Source organism: Neolamprologus brichardi, chromosome 19 (genome assembly GCF_056152115.1).
Source record: "Neolamprologus brichardi isolate AB-2024 chromosome 19, ASM5615211v1, whole genome shotgun sequence".
Lineage (NCBI taxonomy): Eukaryota > Metazoa > Chordata > Actinopteri > Cichliformes > Cichlidae > Neolamprologus > Neolamprologus brichardi.
Genome location: NC_142122.1, coordinates 2,650,969 through 2,670,773, shown reverse-complemented (window position 1 = coordinate 2,670,773; position 19,805 = coordinate 2,650,969). Strand labels below are relative to the sequence as shown.

At 44.9% G+C, this 19,805-nt stretch overlaps 1 long non-coding RNA gene across 2 annotated transcripts in view; it reads right to left on the bottom strand.

The window, feature by feature from the left end:
- Positions 1 to 395: 395 nt before the first annotated feature.
- LOC148097121 (uncharacterized) overlaps positions 396 to 19,805 on the bottom strand; it is an 82,792-nt gene continuing 63,382 nt past the window's right edge. Inside the window, exon 3 of one of the 2 annotated variants that reach the window (XR_015716975.1) lies at positions 396 to 629. This is a non-coding gene — a long non-coding RNA (uncharacterized LOC148097121). Of the gene's footprint in view, positions 630 to 15,984; positions 16,173 to 19,805 lie in introns of those variants that run through there. The other variant, XR_015716974.1, reaches the window with a different exon arrangement.

The following is a 19,805-nucleotide window of genomic DNA, read 5'->3' as shown; positions in this document are numbered from 1 at the left end:
GCCCAGTGTGGAATTAGACAGAAAGAAAAACAGATGGAGAACAAGGTGGTTGTGACACGAATATTTTACAAGGATTGTGTAAGAAGGCACTCGAGCACTCGCTAACTGTAAGGTAAATATAAAGTGTTTGGCTTTTTTTTCTTTAAAGTCGCTGCAGGAGAGCAGACACTGACGTAACCGTTTATAATGCACCGAATCCTAAAACCCATGACTCGAAGAAGGACAGATTTATTTTATGACACAATTTTGTATTTTTTCCCTTTATTTTATTTTGTTTTAAAAAATAAAAAGCAATCGAACCAAAAGAAAACTTGCACCCATTAGCCTCAGATTAACCTAACAGGCAGAAATCTCCTGTCTATGAAATAAAGACAGCATCCACATGTGTCGTCACGCTATTTTAAATAAGATTTCAAATCAGTCGAGGCCCTGGTGCTGGTGCGCCGTAATGCAGGAATAGCGCCGTCTTTCTTGTTTAATCAGGATCAGGAGGATTTCGATCCAGCCTCCTTGCCCGCGTTGCTTATACACGTGTACGTGTGGACTCCGGGGAGGAAAGTGTAGCTGGTTACCTTAACCCTCTGTTTGTCTGTGATGATTTAAGGCTCAAACGGCTCTCACTGTGACACCTGCGGGGACAGATACCCGAGAGGGTTTAATTTCACACTCTATTTGTTACAATGAGAAGATAAAAGAATTTTTCACAGTATAATCAGTTAGTTTTGGTTTATAGTGCATTGTGCAAGTGTATTAGGACTGTGTACCCACCGGCGTCGCTTTTACCCAGAATATGAATGTACTTTTATTTTTATTTTTTTATTTAAATGTTTCCATAACTGACACTTTCATTTTAAAAAAGAAAAAAATATGAAGGAGCCTTTAGTGAATTTGCAGTTATTTGAAAACAGATTTGTAACATTTCCCAGATTTTATTTTAAGGAAAAAATCTTTATTATTAAAATATAATAAAATTTAAACATGCCACACTCACATTGAATGAAACAGCAACACCCTGACACATTTTAGTGATTCGGATCTTTCATATCACTAACTTGTGGTCAGATTATCACATAACTGAAAAATACCGAGAACAAAACGCACTCGAGAAACACTGAAGCTGACATCACTTTTTCAGCCAACAATAACAAGTTCAAGCACACACTTCTTCCCAACATGCCCCCTCCCCGCCCTCTCCCAACACACACACACACACAGCAAAACCTAAATCTCTTTTTTCCATACCCCCCCCCCACACACACATCACCGAACCCCTCTTACCCACCACTCCCCTGCACCCAAAGCCTTCAAGCAGCCCTGGGCTTGTGTAGTCATGCGTCAGTTGCCCGGCACTGGGGATGAGGCCTCGCTAGCCGTGGCTGTAGCTGGGTCCTAGCCAGCAACTCCTCAGCTCCCTGCTCTGCTCTATGGAAGGCAGAGAAGCTGAAAGCACCATTTATCATCACTTGTGTGGGCAGCATCACCACGGCAACGCTCAGGCTGGCAAATGCCACTGCTGTGAATACTAATGAGGCTCTTGGCAGGCCTGTGTTGGCGTAAATGGGGCCAGGGTTGTACTCTGTGTGAGTGTGTGTTTGTGTGTGCATGCGTGTGAGCGAGTGCTGGGCTCTAGGAGGGCTACAGTAGAGGTAAACAGTCCAAAGGAAATCAATTAAGTGTTTCCACAGTGTTTGGCAAGAGCTCTAATCTTCAGCACCACATTTTAAAATAAGGGCGAAATCTGCCTTTAATACCTCCTCTGCCTTCTGCATGACAATAAACAAGCAGGCGACAATAAACAGCCGAGCACAGCCGAGCTTGACTAAGTCCTCCGGTCTCTACTTTGAGAAAACACAAGTGAAGTCATTATTCCCGACTTCTTTCTTCCCCGTGCAGTATGTCTTTTCTTAAAGCTGAACATTAAAAACCGTAATTATTCCCTCGCCGTTTCATATTCGACACTATTTATTAGTGAAACAATCGCCACTGACTTAAAGTTGGAAAGCCAGTGTAATGAAGTATCAGCAGTGCATTGACATGAACTGGAGCATACCTGCCTGTCTGCTACTGACACTGGCTTTCAGTTCGAGCTGGGCCTCCACCTGTCAGAGAAGCGCCCTCTCTCCGCTTCGCTCCGACTCTCATGTTAGAGTGACGCTGGGAATAAATTGGACTGGAGCATGCCTGCTTGGCTCTTTATTGATTCAGGCACTTTGATTGAGCGGGGATCTAATCAATTCTTCAGTGGTAGCGAGACGCCAGAGTAAAATTATTCTTAGGCAAACCCTTCAAACGACTTGTCATTAATTTGCCTCTTTACTGGCACTTGTTTGCTGGGAACGAGATGCGTTTTGGGCTTTCTCCGTCTATTAGCGGGGTTGCGCTCCTGGGATTTTCATGGGCTGCTAAGCTCGGGGCGGGAGGGAAAGAGAGAATGTGTGTGTGTTTGTGTTTTGTGCACAAATCTGTTTACGCATATGTGAACTAGAGGTGATTGGGCACACTATGCTTGCTCATCCTTACAGAGTGACTTATTAGTGCTAATTGGGAAGGACAGTTCAAACAAGCACAGAGGAGTGGTTGTCACACAAGCGTGACAAGAGTGTAGAGAGGCAGGCAGTGCTGGGTGCTCTTCTCGGCTTCAGCCCTCCCTTTTCCCAAAGCCAGCCCGCCCCCGATGCCCCCAGTCATCCCTGGCCCCCGGCCTGGCCACGAAGAGTGGACACAGAGTGGGCTCTTTGTCCGGACACAGCCATTAGCAGTCAGCGGACTTCAGAAATGTGAGCAGGACAAGGCAGTGGACAGAGGCGCAGACAGAAACACGGCTGTCTGAGACACTTAGGAAGTCAACAGCTGACGGAAGGGCCACACAAAGGAGGAGCTGCTGAAGCATGGGGAGCGTGATCGGCATAGAATATAGACCTCCCTCCCTTCACCCGTGGACTTTGTGCCAAGCAAGTGCACACACACTACATGCAACCACATTACGCACATAAACATGTCTGATCTGCTTGTGAAGACGACACACACACACGCACAGAACTGCGCACAGACGTGACTGCGATACATCAGCGCCTCCATTAGCTGGTGCAGAAGATGCGCTGACATCACATGATAAGAAAGGCATTCTCTTTGCCCCGAACCCTCTAGCTAATGATGAATCAACTGGTGGTGCATCGACATTAAGACCTCTTCCTGGAAAATGCTCCATACTGTTATTTAGCGCTTTTTTTTTTTTTTTTGCTGAAAGATGCTAATTCCAATGATTATTTAGTACCATAATAGCTGCAATTATATTCTGCACAAACTGATATAAGGTATAAGCACCAATTAGTAACTGGTCATTATCTTAAGCATTTGGTTCAGGGAGAGTGAAGTAATAGGCAACCATTCAGTAACCCTTGCTCAGAAAAATGGCTGCATAGTGCCTCAGTAATTAGTGGAGCTTGTTTTGCCTTTAGTCTTGAAAGTGGGTTGTATTTCCAGTAACCTGCATTACTGCTTATTGCTCGCAGTCATATTTTGCGATTATAGAGACAGGCACGCTATTAATGGGTAGCATGAGGACAGTGCCACATTTAATTATTCTCTCTTTGGTCATGGCAAGAGGGCGCTTTCAATAAAAAAACAACATTTTTTTGGCTTTTTTAAAATGTTACTTTTTCAAAAATGAACACATGTGCAATGAAACCAAACCAAACATTTTTTTTTAAACCATCAACACACAAAAGTGTCAAATAAGCCACGTTATGCAAACGTGGTGGCGCCCAGAGGAAAAAAGGGGGATTTCATGACAATAATAATGGAAAATTCAGCACTGTATGTAATGGTGATGGCCTGAGCTCTGTGCAGTGTGTGTGTGTGCTCTCTCAAAGCTATGGCAGCGAGGATCACAAGAGCAGTATCAAAGCACTTGGTCACCATGCGAAATGTCTTCTCGCAGCAGGAGGTTGTGGGATTGTTGTCGGCATTCCAACTCTCTTTGAATGTCAGCCTCACTAACAGGGCAGTTGGCCTACATGGCACTGCTGACAACATAGCTACACTTTCAACTTTTATTCTTTAATTTTTTCCCCCATTTTCTCTTTTTTGTTGTTGCTGTGCCTGGCACAGCGCCTCTCAGTGGCAAAGGAGATGACAGACGCGTGAAACGCTCTGACGCACTTTCGCTTCATCCCCACGCGTACGTGAACATGTGTTAAGGTGAGCGTCGGGTCAGCGTGCATTATTTAACTTTTTGTTCGCGGTGACACGCACAGGACTTGTGGAACATGGAGCCCAACGTGCTGCTGAGCGTCGGGGACAGCTGAGCACAGCAGCTTTGGACATAAATCTAGGCCACCCCAACAACCTGCTCCGCTTAATAGATGTTTAACTAAACCCCCTCGTTTGAAACAGTTTGACCCCAGTTCGCTAAAACACAATGCGAGAACTCCCCGAGGATTAGGCCCTGACCTCACAGGGAATGGAGGGAATGGCCCACACTGGTTATAAAGGAGGCTGCCATTGTGCTGTCCAGGCATGGGGGAGGACAGTGTGAGGGAGATACATGCCAGTGGGTGGAGATAGCCTTGTTGTAACGACATCTTGATGGAGCATCTTTCCCACCCACCAGAGCAGCACCAGCTCTGTATGTATTTTAATGAGGCTTTGTGTCTGCCCACATATAGCCCCTCTACTGACAGGGAACGTGTTAGCAACATGCTCACCCTTTGTCACGACACCCAATCATATAATCGACTGGCTGGCTAGATTTATTCTCTTGACACCGTGTGCGCGTCCATATGTGCAGGGAGGTAAATAGTACGTGACCTTTTGCAGACAGTGCACGGCATAGTTGGCATGGGCTGTAAAGCTGCTGGGGCGAACTACAAAACCCATGGAGCTTTTGTGAGCTCCCTGCATGCGTGCGCGCAGGCACGGCGGAGCTTAAATAAAAACTTCAAACTTTAACAAATCCACGGTTTAGAAGGGTCGACGCCATGACAAAAGTACTTTGCAAAATGCTTGTCGTGAAGATGAATTTGCCTTTCGTATTGTAGGATCAAAATAACAATTTTTACTTTTGAAGCACTGTCTTTTCATACCAAAGTGCCTCTATTGAGGAAACGGTGAATGCGGGGTAATTTTATTTTCTTAAGCGGGGATATGGCAGGGCTGGGGAATCCAATTGTGTGCCAGGATGCAATTCACATTTTATTTTCTTAGTTACTGACCTTGATCGGGGGAACTGCAGGGTCACAGCCTCTCCAGTCTCTATTGTGGGCTCAAATAGAATGTTAATGAATTGGCGCGCTGAATATTAAAACGCAGACCCGCTTTCAGCACCCAGTCAGACTGCTGCGGCATGTTGAGTGCTTTGGCGGCTAGACATGCAGTCTGCCTTGCTTTGCTCAGAGTCTGCTGCTGACTGGAGAAAAGGTGGGTGGGAATACCGAGGCTGATTCTTTTTCTTTCCCCCCCAGCTCACCGATCGGCATACGTGTGTGATTTGTTGGTGTGGATAGCCCACAACTGGGTGCTCTGTGGCCCTTAAGATTTTTCTTGCAGAGGACAATGGCTGATTTAGGGTGCACCCTGGTCCTTCTCACCGGCCCCGGAAGTGCTTCATTTTGTTCGCGGGACAGCTGCACAGCTCTGTTCATCTTCCCTCGCCTTCTGATTGGCCTGGCATGCTCGACAAGGGCACGAGTACTGATTGTTTCACAGAGAACCTGGCATGCTCTCAGTTGGGAGGATTGTTTATTGGGGGGGGGAAAGGCGACACAAAATCAACAAAGAGAGCCAGGAGCCAACAGTGGCTCTGAGAACATCCAGGGACAGTCTTCAAAGGAAACGAGCATCTATACAGCAGCTCCAAGCCGCCGTGAAATATTACAAATGGCGACAGAATACTCATCTCTCTAGTGCCACCTTTCCAGTCAAGTATTAACCCCCGCTAAGCAGGAAGGAGCCACATGACATCAGCGGCCAACGAAGCACAGAGTATAAATATTAATTATTACATAAGCAGCCACCATGTTGGAGATTTCCAGTTTGCTGTCCATGTTGATTTTTATGGTTCATCTGTTGAGGACATTTATCAATATATCCCAAAATGTTCCGAGCGATGACGACGACGGGGTAGTTTAAAATCAAAGGCACACTGAGCCCAAACGGACTCACCGACACGTGCTGCGATTTGAATAAATCGAATTATTCGTTTGCGGCTGCAGTTACAACTGCGTCTATTTACTCAGCCTATTAAAACGAAGCAGCATATTTAATGTCACCTCACTGAAAAGTTGAGCTGAGTTTTGGTGTCTAAATGGAAAAAAGAGGTTATCCTTTTTGAGTTCAGCTGAATAGAACAGATCCTGGAATTCATTTAGTCATGCCTATTTCTCTTTCACGGCCCTGCGCTGAGTCCCTCTATACAAGGATGAGTGAGTTGTGGCCTCGCGCTAGCCTCCATCTCCCTGAAAGAGGAAAGGGAGAAAAGGCAGCAAGTAAACAAAAACGCATCTTGGAGTTGCTTTTCCTTGCCTCTCCATCCTACTCATTTTGAAGCAGCTGTGCAAAGAATGTCAAAAATTCAGAGTGTCCTCTTTTTATACACCTTTCTGTCAAGTATTTCTTTTTTCCCTCAGGTTCAGATGGAAACCAATGTCTGATGACACATCTGAGGTACTCTAAAACGACCCGGAGAGAAAGGGAGAGCAAGAGAAGTTGAAGAAAACCCCTCGGGTGTGTATTCGAGCTCGTCTGCAGGTTTCAGTCGGCGCACGTGCCCGGCCGGGCGCGAGTGCGTGCATGCGCGCGCCACGCGCCATCTGAAGATGGTGCAGATGTCCACGCCGTGGCTCTGCTCTCGCACTGTTCAACATGCCTCAAAAAGAAGGGATTTTCCCTCTTTGTTTCAAATTTCACAGGCTGTCCAAATGGGCACAGGCGTGTTTCCAAAATAAATAAATAAGTGGATGTATCAGTGGCCAACATCTGCAGATTATGATTAGCATTTGGAAATTGCGTCCTTGAATGAGATTTGGATGTCGACTGTCAGTCTTCCTTTATGAGTGCGACTCCTATTCTGGGGAACTAGAGGGTACCGCTTTGTCCTTAAATTGGCTACAATTTGGAGGGAGAAAGAAATCCTCTTCTCTCTCTTCCCCTCTGCCCGTTATGATGTGCCGTCTGAACAAGAAAGAGACACTATTAATTGTGTTGAATATGAATAGCTGCATTTGGTTAAACAGTTTCAAAGGAAATTGGCCCAAAGGAACTTCTTTTCCTCTTCTTCCCCCTACTGTCTGTCCCTGCTTTTTCTTCTCCCTTTATCAAGATTTTTTCTTCCCTCTCTAATTTTACACTGAGCGAGCTGGCTGCTTTAGTGCGGCTGCATTATCTTATGTATTCAGCTTTCAGCTCCTCTCCCTCTCCCGATGAGGCGAGGCTTAATTGGGCTCTGGCTTTAAAGTCTGTAGAGCTCTCCACTTGCTCATAGAAACACATTCAGGGGCTGCTCATTCACTTCGAGTATGTGTTAGATGTACAAATATTATTTACTTTTATACTCCAAATCAAAAGGCGCACACTTCCTGCCTCTCTACACACAGTCCGTGCAGGAGAATTCACAGTTCAATTCACTTCAGGGTATTTTCCCCCTTCTTGGTGAGCCGCGCTGCTAGAATGTGCCGCTGCTTCACAACAAAAGTATTATTTAAAAGGACTGTTTCATTACAGTGTAATGGCATTGTTGATAAGAACAGCGCTTTTAAAAGACAATAATTATTACACTGCCTCGCGGTGCTTGGCAAAGAAAATGGAGAAGCTTCCGCATTTCAATTTTAACAAGAAAAAAAAATGGAACAAAAAAGAAGCCGTACCTGCCGACATCTGTTTACTGCAACAGATGCAAAAATGTGCATTTCCTTTCAAATCTGAATAAATTCCTAAAACAATCCAAAAATATTAATTTTAGACTAAATTATTCCTGAATGACTATACAGTAAAAAAAACCCACACAAGTAAATAAAAACAGACACAGGTGGCAAAAGTGGAAAATCAAGGCTTCGCCTCTTGGAGATCAGGCAAAGAGAATAGCTTTGTACAGCCACTCCTGCATTCCTCACACCTAAACAACCTCAGCAATTAGCTGCACCATTAGAGCCTGGAGAAGGGGAAAGGAGCTGTTAAGAGAGACATGCAGGAAAGAGGAGGAGGAGGAGAGAGAGAAACTTGGCTATTCTTGTTCTACAGTGAGCCGCGGCGCTGTTACGTGAAGTGTGGCGGTGCCACGCGGCGTCGACGCCGAGGCCTTTTCGGGCGGGAGCTGATGAACTGCAGATGAACAATTTCACACTTCCCTTAGACCTGAGCTTACATACAAACTCCTCCTCATTAGTTTTTGTCACTCGCTTGTGTGCCAGGCACAGGAATAAATGAGACCACTATCAGCTGCCGCCTTGATAAGCTGCCTTATCTCATTAGGTTCCACATCAAAGTTAATCAGAGATGGGAATAGTAATTGGCCGACTAGACAATGCCACAGATCATGGGGCTTTTGTAGTGTATGTCATCTCCAAAACATCAGCAGGCTGGGGCTGGAAGATAGGGTGCATCTGCTGGAGAGAGAAGGAAAGAGGAGTGCGTGCAGGGGGGTGCGGGGTGGGAGCGAGAGCTGGGAGTGAGTGTGCATGATGAGGAGCAGGGGGTGGGAGAGACTGCGAGAGAGAGAGGGGATGAGAGGGGAAAGGAGTAATGGCAGAGGCATAACAAGCAAGCTGCTCAGAATTAATGAGCTTACTCAATAAGAAAAGAATAACCAATCAGTGTGTGTTGGGCAAATATAATTTGGGAATAATTGCTTGATTGCTTTTCTATAGTAGGCTGATTTGACCACACACAAGAACTGAGAATTAAGATGTCAAGACAAGAATTAATTTGGCAAGCGAGGGCACACAAATGTTCCTCTCGCTCCCCACTCAGACGGCTTGGAAGGCAGCAGAGCCGCGAGTTGGAGCGCACTAATGATGAAAACACAGTGGTAGATTGCGTATTCATTTCCCTGTCTCTATTTTACATAAAGAGAGCCATGGCTAATGCCACAGATGTTGGGATATCATACAAAAAAAAAAAAAATGTGCGTATGCTAACACATTTAATTGGCATTTTTGCATATTCCACTCCATTGTTGATAGCTAGTTGCAGCTGATTGTTCAGTTTGTGTCCTCACTGATTTCAGTGGGCTTTTTTTTTGGAGGGGTAACTGTCTGTGGATAGTAATTGGTGTATTTTGATGCCTCCCATCCCCAAACGGCGCTTATTTCTGAAGTCTTCTCTCCTCTCTCGATCGCCAATTCATGAAGGCTTAGAGTGAGTCTTTCATTACTCGCTACCTGCTTTGAGAAATCAGTGTCAACCTCACTCGCACACACTTGTGTAAGAGGCAATGAGGAAATGTTTTTGTCCTCTAACAAAGTGCCGGTGGTCAGAGTAACACATTAGAGAATAACCGACAGGACTGCGGTTAGCAGAAGAGCAAAATAACACCCACCCTAGGACCCTAATGGCCAGCTGCACCCTGCTAATGATACGTACGCGTGCACGTGTGCACACGCACACACACACAAGCACCGGAGCTCTGTTTCCATTACAGGCTGCTGCATACCGTCTCCCAATGTACACATGGCAGGAGTTTATTAATAGTAATCACGAGGCATGATGCAGGATAGAATACAATATTAGTGCCACATTTGGAATGGATTCAGCCCAGCCCCATTCAATTTAGATTTGAATAAGAAATGTATCCCAACCTGACCACATGCATATGAATCGCCACATATATTTGCTCCCACATGTGTCTGGTACTTAGTTCCAATTAGGCTGAAAACACTGCTGCTGTGACGGAGGCTGCTCACACCGTCTCAGTTATCACTTCTCTGCAGGTTCAGCAGCTAAGGCTATTCATTTTCAAATGCGTGTGTGTGTGTATGTGTGAGGGTGTCAGGGAGTGTATGTCCGTGTGCTTGTGTGCATTGACATTATTTGAGCAGTGAGGTAAGTAAAGGGAATAAATAAGCAGGCAGAGGTCCTGTCATGATGATGTTATTGCCGCCCTGGGTTTGCCTGCGGCATTATGAGGACAGGCACGCTGCCATATCCCTCACTGTCACATGCACACACACTTCCACACACGCAGATGCCTGCGTGCTGGGGATCTAGGGCACATGCTCTAGGTAAATTTGCTTTGATCCGCATTGCACCTAATTGAGTCGCAGGCAACGTCTCTATTCCCACATCAAGGAATTTGAAAATGTTAGATTATTTCGCTTGGGGATTAAACCTAATTTTCGTGTGTTACGCATTAACCTATTAGGCTGGTTCATCTGCATTGCTAATGCCCCGGTGCAGACAGCTGTCACTACCCTGGAAAAAAAAACATGATCGTGCAATCCTTGAATGAGTGATCCCTGCGATGATTAGTGGCAGTGAACTTCGCTGAGCCCAAGCGATAAGGCTGCAAAATTCCCAAGTTGCCAATAGCTCCGAAAATTATCAGACTGTAGGCAAAGGAGAAATTGTGCCTTCCGGCTCAGGGGCTTCAATCCAGGGTTTGCCCAGATTGACATTATTTAAAGCTATGGAAATGGGCTCTGGCTATCTGGAGGATTGCTAAAATAAGAAATTTTCCAGCAACATTTATGAATACGCTGACAGGAGAGGATAGGGACATAAAAAAAAATATATATATATATATATAAATATATATATGCTGTGCACATTCTCGAAAAAGCAATTTTAGGGTAATTTCATGATTTTATGATCTAATCTTGGTAAATAAATAAACAGATATATGTGGAGCAAAAACCCATATGGCTGTAATATTCTTAAAGGACCTTCGCAATCTCTACTGAGAAGCTACTTTAGCAGGAATCACTGTGTACTCTACGTGTAGACCAAGTGCATTGTCTTCTAACCTGATGCAGCAGAAATGGAAACAAAATCCCTTCAATCGCCTCCTGTTGTTTAGCCCAAGACACACTGGCAATGCAACATCTGCGCAATCCATGGAAAATGCATTATATATTTGTTGGTTAGTAAAACAATTCAGTGTTTTTGTAGATTCAGCTTTAGTGACTGCTGCGATGATACAAAACAGTGGACCTCCAAGCAGAACGACTGCTGGCACATCAGCTCTTTTCAACATGCACAAGCACTAGTGAATTAACGTTTTGCATAGCGTAACACAACTGCGCACACCGATCGAGAAAAGCCATTTTTGTGCAGGAGAATATGTTGAATGCGTCTGTATGCGCGAGCGCAACACCTCAGTCTTCGAGTGTGTCTGCGGATGGATAAATGTTATCATCACCTGTGAAAATGCGCGCTGGGCGTGGGGTGGAACTCTGCCCCTGAGTGCCAATTCAAACGAACACAAACATCAATCGCTGGCCAGCCCCTCGTGTTTCCAACCTTGCTGGGTGACACCGCCACGCATATGCTCCACCCACGATGCATCTGTGGCGTTTTAATGACAAGCAGATTATTAATCCTGTCTGCCTGTTTACCGGGTTTTTTATTTTTTTTAATTACCTGTTTTCACTTTTGCTTAAGCGCTATGCAAATTGAGGCGTATGCATGTGTGTGTGCGTGTGAGTCTCAGGGCTGTGTGAATGCAGTACTGGACACTTCAGCTTGGCTAATGGATACAACTTCATTGGATATGGTCATTATCACGGATGCTCAAGAGTGATGTGACCTCACATTATCACAATAGATCCCGTACTGTTCTCATCCACTGTCTAATTATGTATGGGTGCTGGGCGCAGTCCACTGTACTCACAATATCCATCTTGCCAAGGCTGAATAGATTTTATCTGTTTTTGTACGCTTAGTGCATTTTTTCCCTTTAGATGTAAAATCAGCCTAAATACTGTAGCTCATTGTAACAGGTACAATGTAAAAACAAAGAGTCTAGTCAGGAGAAACGGTGGTGCGGAGCTAACTCTGCACACTGCCCATCGGTAACCCGGCGGCTGCAGCCTGAATGTGGGGAGTCGTGGAGCACAAAGGCTAATCAATGTCAGGGTGGAAGCGGAGAATCCCTTGGCCCACCCTATTTGACTTAACTGCTCCGTTTGTGCTCCTACTGATCCTGTGGTCTTTGTGTACATTGTAATGAGTGCTGACATAATCCTGCGGATTTTCCTGGAGGCCAAACCTTTGCCACCCCCATCGGGCCTGGGGTTTCTCCTCCGATCAGGAGGGCTGCCAGAGGGGGGAAAGACAGAACCACAATGCCCCCCGACCCCCATGAGATACTTACATTTAGGGATGGTTTGAAGCTCTCTGTGACTGAGCTAGTAACCCATTTTAATCCTATTAACACTAGCCAACAAAAGCTAAATCTGCTGCAGGACAGGCAAGGCTGGGGCATGGAGGCTGGGCTGTGGATTGAAAATGGGGGCTGAGGGAGATATTGTGGGAGTATAAAAATTGTGCAGTAAAGGGAATAAAAAGATGCTGAACTGAAAAGCTTGCCCTTAAGGGTGCTTCTTTTATTTCATAGGAAAAGAGATGTGAAAATAGGGAACAAAGAACAAGGAGAAGAACATAAGGAAATGACACAGAACCTTGTGAACAAAAAGACCCTTTGTGCCAAATCGGCCTCAAAGAGGTGGGCCACCAATAACCGCTGGCAAATGTACACAAGGTTAACGCATTCAGCAAACATCCATCTTGAAGCTTGAAGGACGTGTTTCTGACAGAGCGGGATAATAAATGTACAGCAAAGCGCCACGCAGGAAGTTGAGGCCGGCGTCTTGTGGCTGCTGGTACCTCGAGGTCGAGAAACAAAGACCAGGGAGCTCTCAATGCACTTTTGTTTTGGGTGCATAGTGGGGCAAAGAGGCCAAGTATGCTGGTGGTCCTTGCCCTAGCACCAACAGACAGGGACAGGGTTTTACACAACTAGTGTGGCAGCTTAAAACTCCCCATTGTAAGAAACAAGAGGGGAGTGACAGGAGCCATACAGACAGAAAGTGTTCTTTTTAGCCAAACAGGGCAGGATATGACTCTTTAAGGGGCAACAGGGTGAATGAACAATAACTTCCATGGAGAATGAAACCCAGTGCGAGCGACACTGACACTGCCATTACTCTCTAGGTGTCGTCAGCACTGTGCTTTGTGGACATACTGTATTCCCTCGCCTCTTGCCCTTCTCTCTCCCAATCCACAGCTCCTTCTCCTGCCTCTGCGTCGCTCATAACCATATCAATTTGTATTAATAGTGGCTTCATCCAGCAGTAAACACTATATATATGATTATAATTGTCACTGTGGGGCCTAAGTGACGAGGTGCGATATGCCATTACAGCTGCGCGGGGTAGTCTTTGACATGGGTCATTACAGACAGAAGCCTTAAGCAGAGATGCGACAGGCCATGAACCAAAACTCTAGGGGAACAGCGGGCACCCGTGTTCATGGCTCCAACATCATTATTTAGACACATCAACACAGAAAACCCTTTCCCAGCGGAGTATCTCCAGTGTGTCCTGGGAAGTGTGCATAATGAGTGAAGTGAGACATGGGATTGGCTGCCTGGTTGAGACAGACAGTGAGCTCCTGTGAACCTCTTGTGAGGTCTGCCCTTCACACTTCCCAGGGCAAAGTCCTTTAAAGTATTCTAAGATCCTCCTCTGAGAAGGGCCGTGCTTGTATACATTTATGTATGGGTCTGACCTTTCCTATAACGAGTTCGCATCATAACCACTGACCTAAAATCAATTCAACAAAATGTTCTCAGCAAAATGAACCACAACTGAAAAAAGGAAGCGTGGAAACGAAATGAGGGGCGAGAGAATCGCACAGTGAGAAACCACATCAGAGGGTGACTAATGCTGCTCACGCGTAAAGTACCGTTTTACAACGTGTTAGCTGGCAGCTAATTGAATAATTCAATTCAACTTTATTTATGTAGCGCCAAATCACAACAAAAGTCGCCTCAAGGCGCTTCATAGATACAGAGAAAAACCCAACAATCATATGACCCCCTATGAGCAGCACTTTGGCGACAGTGGGAAGGAAAAACTCCCTTTTAACAGGAAGAAACCTCCGGCAGAACCAGGCTCAGGGAGGGGCGGGGCCATCTGCTGCGACCGGTTGGGGTGAGAGAGAGAATAACAGCTTACCAGCGATCTTTGATATTGAAAATAGTTTTTATAAAGATCCTCAAAGTAAAAATAGGACAGCAGCCTCTCTGCAACTTGGAAAAATCTGTGGTTGTCCGACGAATGCATTGAACTTTTCGACATTTGGCAGGTAGCTATGACAACGCAGAGATTGAACATGCAACACACTGAACACGCAGCGATCAGCATAGTCAGTTTGACACTGAGTTACATTTAACTTGAAGTGATTTTATTGGCCACCTTAGTGTTAAAACTACACTTAAGCGTAAAAAAGGCTCCTCAGCGATGAACCAGTGAACCAACTTAGCAAAGAACCCATTTTAAATGGTGTCATTAGTAGGGGTGCAACGATACACAAAATTCACGGTTCGGTTCGATACTTTGGTGTCACGGTTCGATATTTTTTCGATACAAAAAAATGTTCATGCCTTTTTATTAATTTGTCATTTATTAAAATTATAAATATATATTTGAACTCAAAAGTACAGTTTTTAAATTTAATGTTGCTGAAACAACAAAGTAATAAAATAATAAATATATCTGATTGAGGAATCACTCATCTTTGGAAAAGAGAGTTTATTACAGAGAAATGGCTCTTTCCAAAATAAAAGCTATACTATACGCTTCTTCTGGGCTATATTCTCAGCAGCATATTAAACATATCAGGTCCCCATAAGGAGAATCATGTGCTAACAGCTGTCTATATGACTCGGGTAAAGTTTGTAGCATGCGTGCTTGTTGTTTTTGTCTGCTTCCACTTGTCTTTGCACTAGGATGATGTCGGAGTAAATGTGCAGTCATATTCGTTGTGTTCTCCTGCTGTCAGCGTTAATCTAGTTGAAATGACGTTAACGCCACAACAGGGCAAATCTCCGTTAACGAGGTACCGCGGATCGCCCCGTGCGTGGGGCTGGACGGCCAACACGTTAACGAGCTAACTGCGCTAACGCACTAGTTCCCACCAATGTAATTGAGCATTGCTGGCACATCCGACATACTGTTTTTTTTGTCCATGACGCGCTTACCTTCAGGGTCATACGTCACATGAAGACCAAAATAGTTCCAAACGCCAGATCTGAATGAGGGTGGGGGAGGTTCAATTTGCCATGTTGCAACGAGAGCTTAGCTTCTGTCTCGCTAGCTTGCCCTGCGCTCAGTGAATCTGCGTTCGACTACTCCGCCTAGGCTGCACTGTCGAGCGCAGATCCACTGAGCGCTCAACACAGACAGCATCATCAGAAGGAAAGTTGATAAAATAAATTAAAAATTTTGTATTGCTCGATACATATGCGTACCGAACCGAAAGCACTGTATGAACGGTTCAATATCGATACGAGTATCGTTGCACCCCTAGTCTTTAGGTTCTGTCACAAAAACATTCTTTAGCTGAGTCTATGAAAATGAGATAACACAGTTACATACATACATAACATAGTATTTTTACATCAACACCTCAGCCTGATGTGTAACAGCTACTTAAAAAAAATCTGAAAAACTGGACAAATAAGCTACATTCAGTTTTATTTATATTACAATTATAATTCACACCAACAACAAAGAAAAAAACTGTTACAGCAGATGAACAGGCCCTTCAGCTGATTCATCTACTGTTCACTGAAGCTTCATCAGAGATGTCGCAGTGGAAGGACGGCTGTCAAGAAGCTGTTCTTAAGGAAAGAAAACAGGCAGAAAATTCTGCGGTACGCCAAAGTACACAAGAACAGTGGCCACAGGCATGCTCATGTCAGGAGGACAGGTGGCAGGTACAACAGTGAGTGTATTCAGCCACCTGTAAAACACAGTGGAGGTTCTGGGTAGTTTTCATAGTTGCATTTCAACATCGCTGGCTGAAATGCAGCCCTATTTCAACACCCCATTGGAGGTCTTGTCGAAATTAATATGCAAAGTTCTGAGAGGGTTCGGTTCACCGTGCAGTTCCATCAGGAAAGCATCTGATTGGCAGCGGCTTCGTTTGTCAGCACTGCCAATGCAGTAAAAGCATACCTGGATAGAAAAACACACAATGAAGCAGTCATGGATTGTTCTGCAGAGTCTGGACCTTAACATTAACGAAGCAGTGTGGGATCATCTAAAGGAACCAAGATACAAAGAAGAGTTTTGAATATAATTGAAGAAGCCTGGAGATTTCATTCTGTGATGAAGAATAAAGGCGGTGATATCAAATGTTGTCTTTCAAGGTTGTTAGAATTGTACAAATTGTCTGTTAGCCCACTGTCTTTTCATATATGTCAGCACGTGTTTCAATAAATGGCTGGAACCATACTTTCTGAAGACTTTTGCACACCACTGTACAGAAAAACATCTTCAACACTGGTTGAGCTCTGCTCTTGCAAAATCAACCCTGCAAAGCAGTTTGCAGAATTTGACATTTCTCTACACGAACTCTTTTTTTTGACGAGCATCTCTGTCGGAGTTGAATTAGACTAAACAAGAGTTTAGACAACCCTGAAAAGCTAGCACTTTAGATTTGACTGTGCATCAGAAATAAAAACAAACAGTCAAATAATTCACATGCCGAAATAAATAACACATTTTGAAAACTAGGATTCAATAATTGAGATGCTGACTGGGATAAAACATTTGATCTTGAAACGCTGAAATAGCTTTCTCTTCAGCTCCGAATAAAACTCCACAAATCACTACATACGTTCAAAAATATTTACCAATCAAAGTTGGAGACTTTTAACACGTCCGCATTGTTGCACGTATGATAATCTCAGGAAGCAAAAATGTGGTTGAAATCTAATGTGTGCGTTCGCGCCTGTTTGCGAGGTGGCGAATAAATACCTGCTGTGGCACAGAGTGAATACCTTGACATCCTTGCGCGCCCTGTTCACAATAGAAGGAACCAACCTGCCAGTTCAGACTGCAAATTCAACCAGGCAAAGCGGGCTTGGAGGAATTGCATGGCTGTATTGGATATGGCCTCCTGGCTACAGGTATATGATAAGCACTTATCTATTTGCACTAACCAAGCACGTGCATTCAGAGGCTTCCTTCGCTTCCCACCAATGCACACGCGCACAAACGCGGTGCAAATGTTTACGTCGCAGAAATAATATCTCCATACAATGGAAAGAAAAGCAGCGAAATAAGTAGACGCCCACCCTGCTCCTCACCCGGGTTCATCCTTCTCATAATTAGCTCTCTTGTGCCGTTGTGTGCCGCACACAGCCGCCACAAAACAAGTGCTTCACGGGAGGAGGTATTTATCAACATTTCCATTTACTGTGTACTAAAAGGACATAAGCAGCACATTCTCCTCAGTTCATGGACAAACTCTTTTAATTCAGCGAGGAAGCGAGCGAGTTTTCAGCACACGCAGCTAGACAAGCATATCGCAAATAGTGCCAGGCAGGCAGATAGGGGCTCATAACAAGTGATCATCAGTAATTTTCAAAAGTACTGAGTTCCGCCGCGAACGTCGCTCAGCGGGTCAGAAAGTGTACTTGACAGGAAATATGCATACTGAGTGGATCCTACTCCCCTGCTTTTCATTTGCATTGTGTATTGATTTTTTTGGTCCCATTTAATACAATATTATGTGTGGGTCTACGGCGGCTTTTAGGTGTCTCTGGAGTGGACCGGTTCCATTGGAGGCTTAATGATAATTGCAGCTGGTAGAGGCAAGCTCAGGCAGATTTCATTGCAGGGCCATCAGAGCCCTCTCGCCCACCTCTGCTTCCATTCCCATACCCTCTCCTTATGTTCCACGCGCACAAACCGACACGCACGCGCAAATTCGCACGGGAAACGTTGCAGGACGAAGGAATTCATCAAGGGAGAGAAAGCACATGTTGATGACTTTTGTTTAAAGCAATCAGTCCCATTGTTATCATTAAAGACTGGCCATTTACAGTTTGAGGGAGGTGCTCAAAACCCTTTAGCTCGCTTCTGTTTTTCTACTGATAATCTTTCCTAGCGACAGCCTACTACGCATACGCTGATATTATTAGAGAGCCGTCAGCTGCTGCAGTGCAAATCACCTCTCCCCTCCTCCCAAGAGACCCTGATTAATGTCATTATTGTTATACAATCGGTCACAACGTGGCTTCCTTTGAGAAAAATAAAGTCAAATATGTAACTCCCTAATAACACGATACTTATCGCCGCGCTGGCTTATAAAACTGTTAAACCATGACACCAAAACACACAAATCATATTAAGATCCCGGTCACGCTCCCCGGCTCTCTCTTTTCACACACCCACACCGAGGTTAGAGATTATTAAACTGTCACAGACAGTGGGAGTGATAAGCGGCTATTTGGTCTACAAATTAGGCATAATTAAGGAGACATGTTGCCAAACAGCGATGCAGATATCTTCATCTGGCCCAAATATGACAGGACCCTATGCCTGGATTTACAGAGACGAACGGAGCTGGGGAAGAAGTCCCGTGGCAGGGAGCAGATAGCGATGCCTGCACGCGTTAAGTCTTTCAGCCGTTCTGTGTCTCTGTGGCTTAAAGGAAGCCGATCCAAAGTTGTATATCCAGGGAGGAGCCCGGCGGAGTCGATGACGGCCTTCTTTTTTTTTAAGGGCTTAATGCTCATCCCTTGTTTATATCTACAGGCACCAACAGACATGCACAAACATTAATGAGATTAAGAGGAAGCGCTGTGCAATATTTATTAGGCTCGACAAACACTTCTGGGCTTTAGTGTGCTGGGAACGGGGCTCTCTCCAGGGGCTTCCGCTGGCACAGGCTGCCCGGGCAGGAGAGGCAGATGTCGCCAATTGCCAAGAGGATCTGCCTGCCTGCCACCCTCAAGATTGCTGCTCCACTTCTCCACGCAACTTTAAAATACACATGCACGTGTGTGTGTGTGCGTTTGCATGTCCGCCTGCACCCGATAAATTCCCTCCCTCCTTCCCGCTCCTCTTCATTTCGCAAGTTACCGCCTCTCTAATTTTTATTTTCTCTGTGACCGCTCTTATAACTTAAAAATGCTAATGTGTGGATTGTTGTGATCATTGATGAGGACCTCTTTGTATTGTGTGTTAACCTCCATTAGGCAGGATTACAGGGACAGAGGCACACACTGGCATTTGGTCAGTGTCACTGTGACAGCACTTGCTGCTGGAATGCCCGACTGTCACAGTCGGCTTTATCGCTGGGCTTTCTCTCCTCCGAGTGTGGACTAATAAGCCTAGAAATTACAATTGCCTCCCTGCTGAATCCCTGATAGGCGGAAATAATGATATCAGTGCCCTGCTAATCTTCTTGGCTTGCCGCTTGGCATCAGCCTATTGAGGCACCTGTCATACTTACGTCTGATGAGATGAATTTAATCTTTCTGTCCGTAATGACAATAGGGGGCATTTTAATGTTATGGATGATATTTGTCAGGGTTCTGTCTTAGTGCCTTTTTTCTTTCCCCAACCCTCCTCGTTTTCTAGCACGTAGGCTATTGAGACATTCTGTCAAGGTATCAGGACACTTGGACATTAGCTAAACACAGATAGACTTTCTTAATTTTCTCATTTCATAAGGGAAAAAAAACAAGCTGCGATAGGGGCGCCTTTTTTGAATTTAAATAGATTACACGTAAAAGGTTTCTCAGAGTAATAGGATGTTAAAGCTAAGCAGATGTACCCACACTTCTGTCGAGAAAA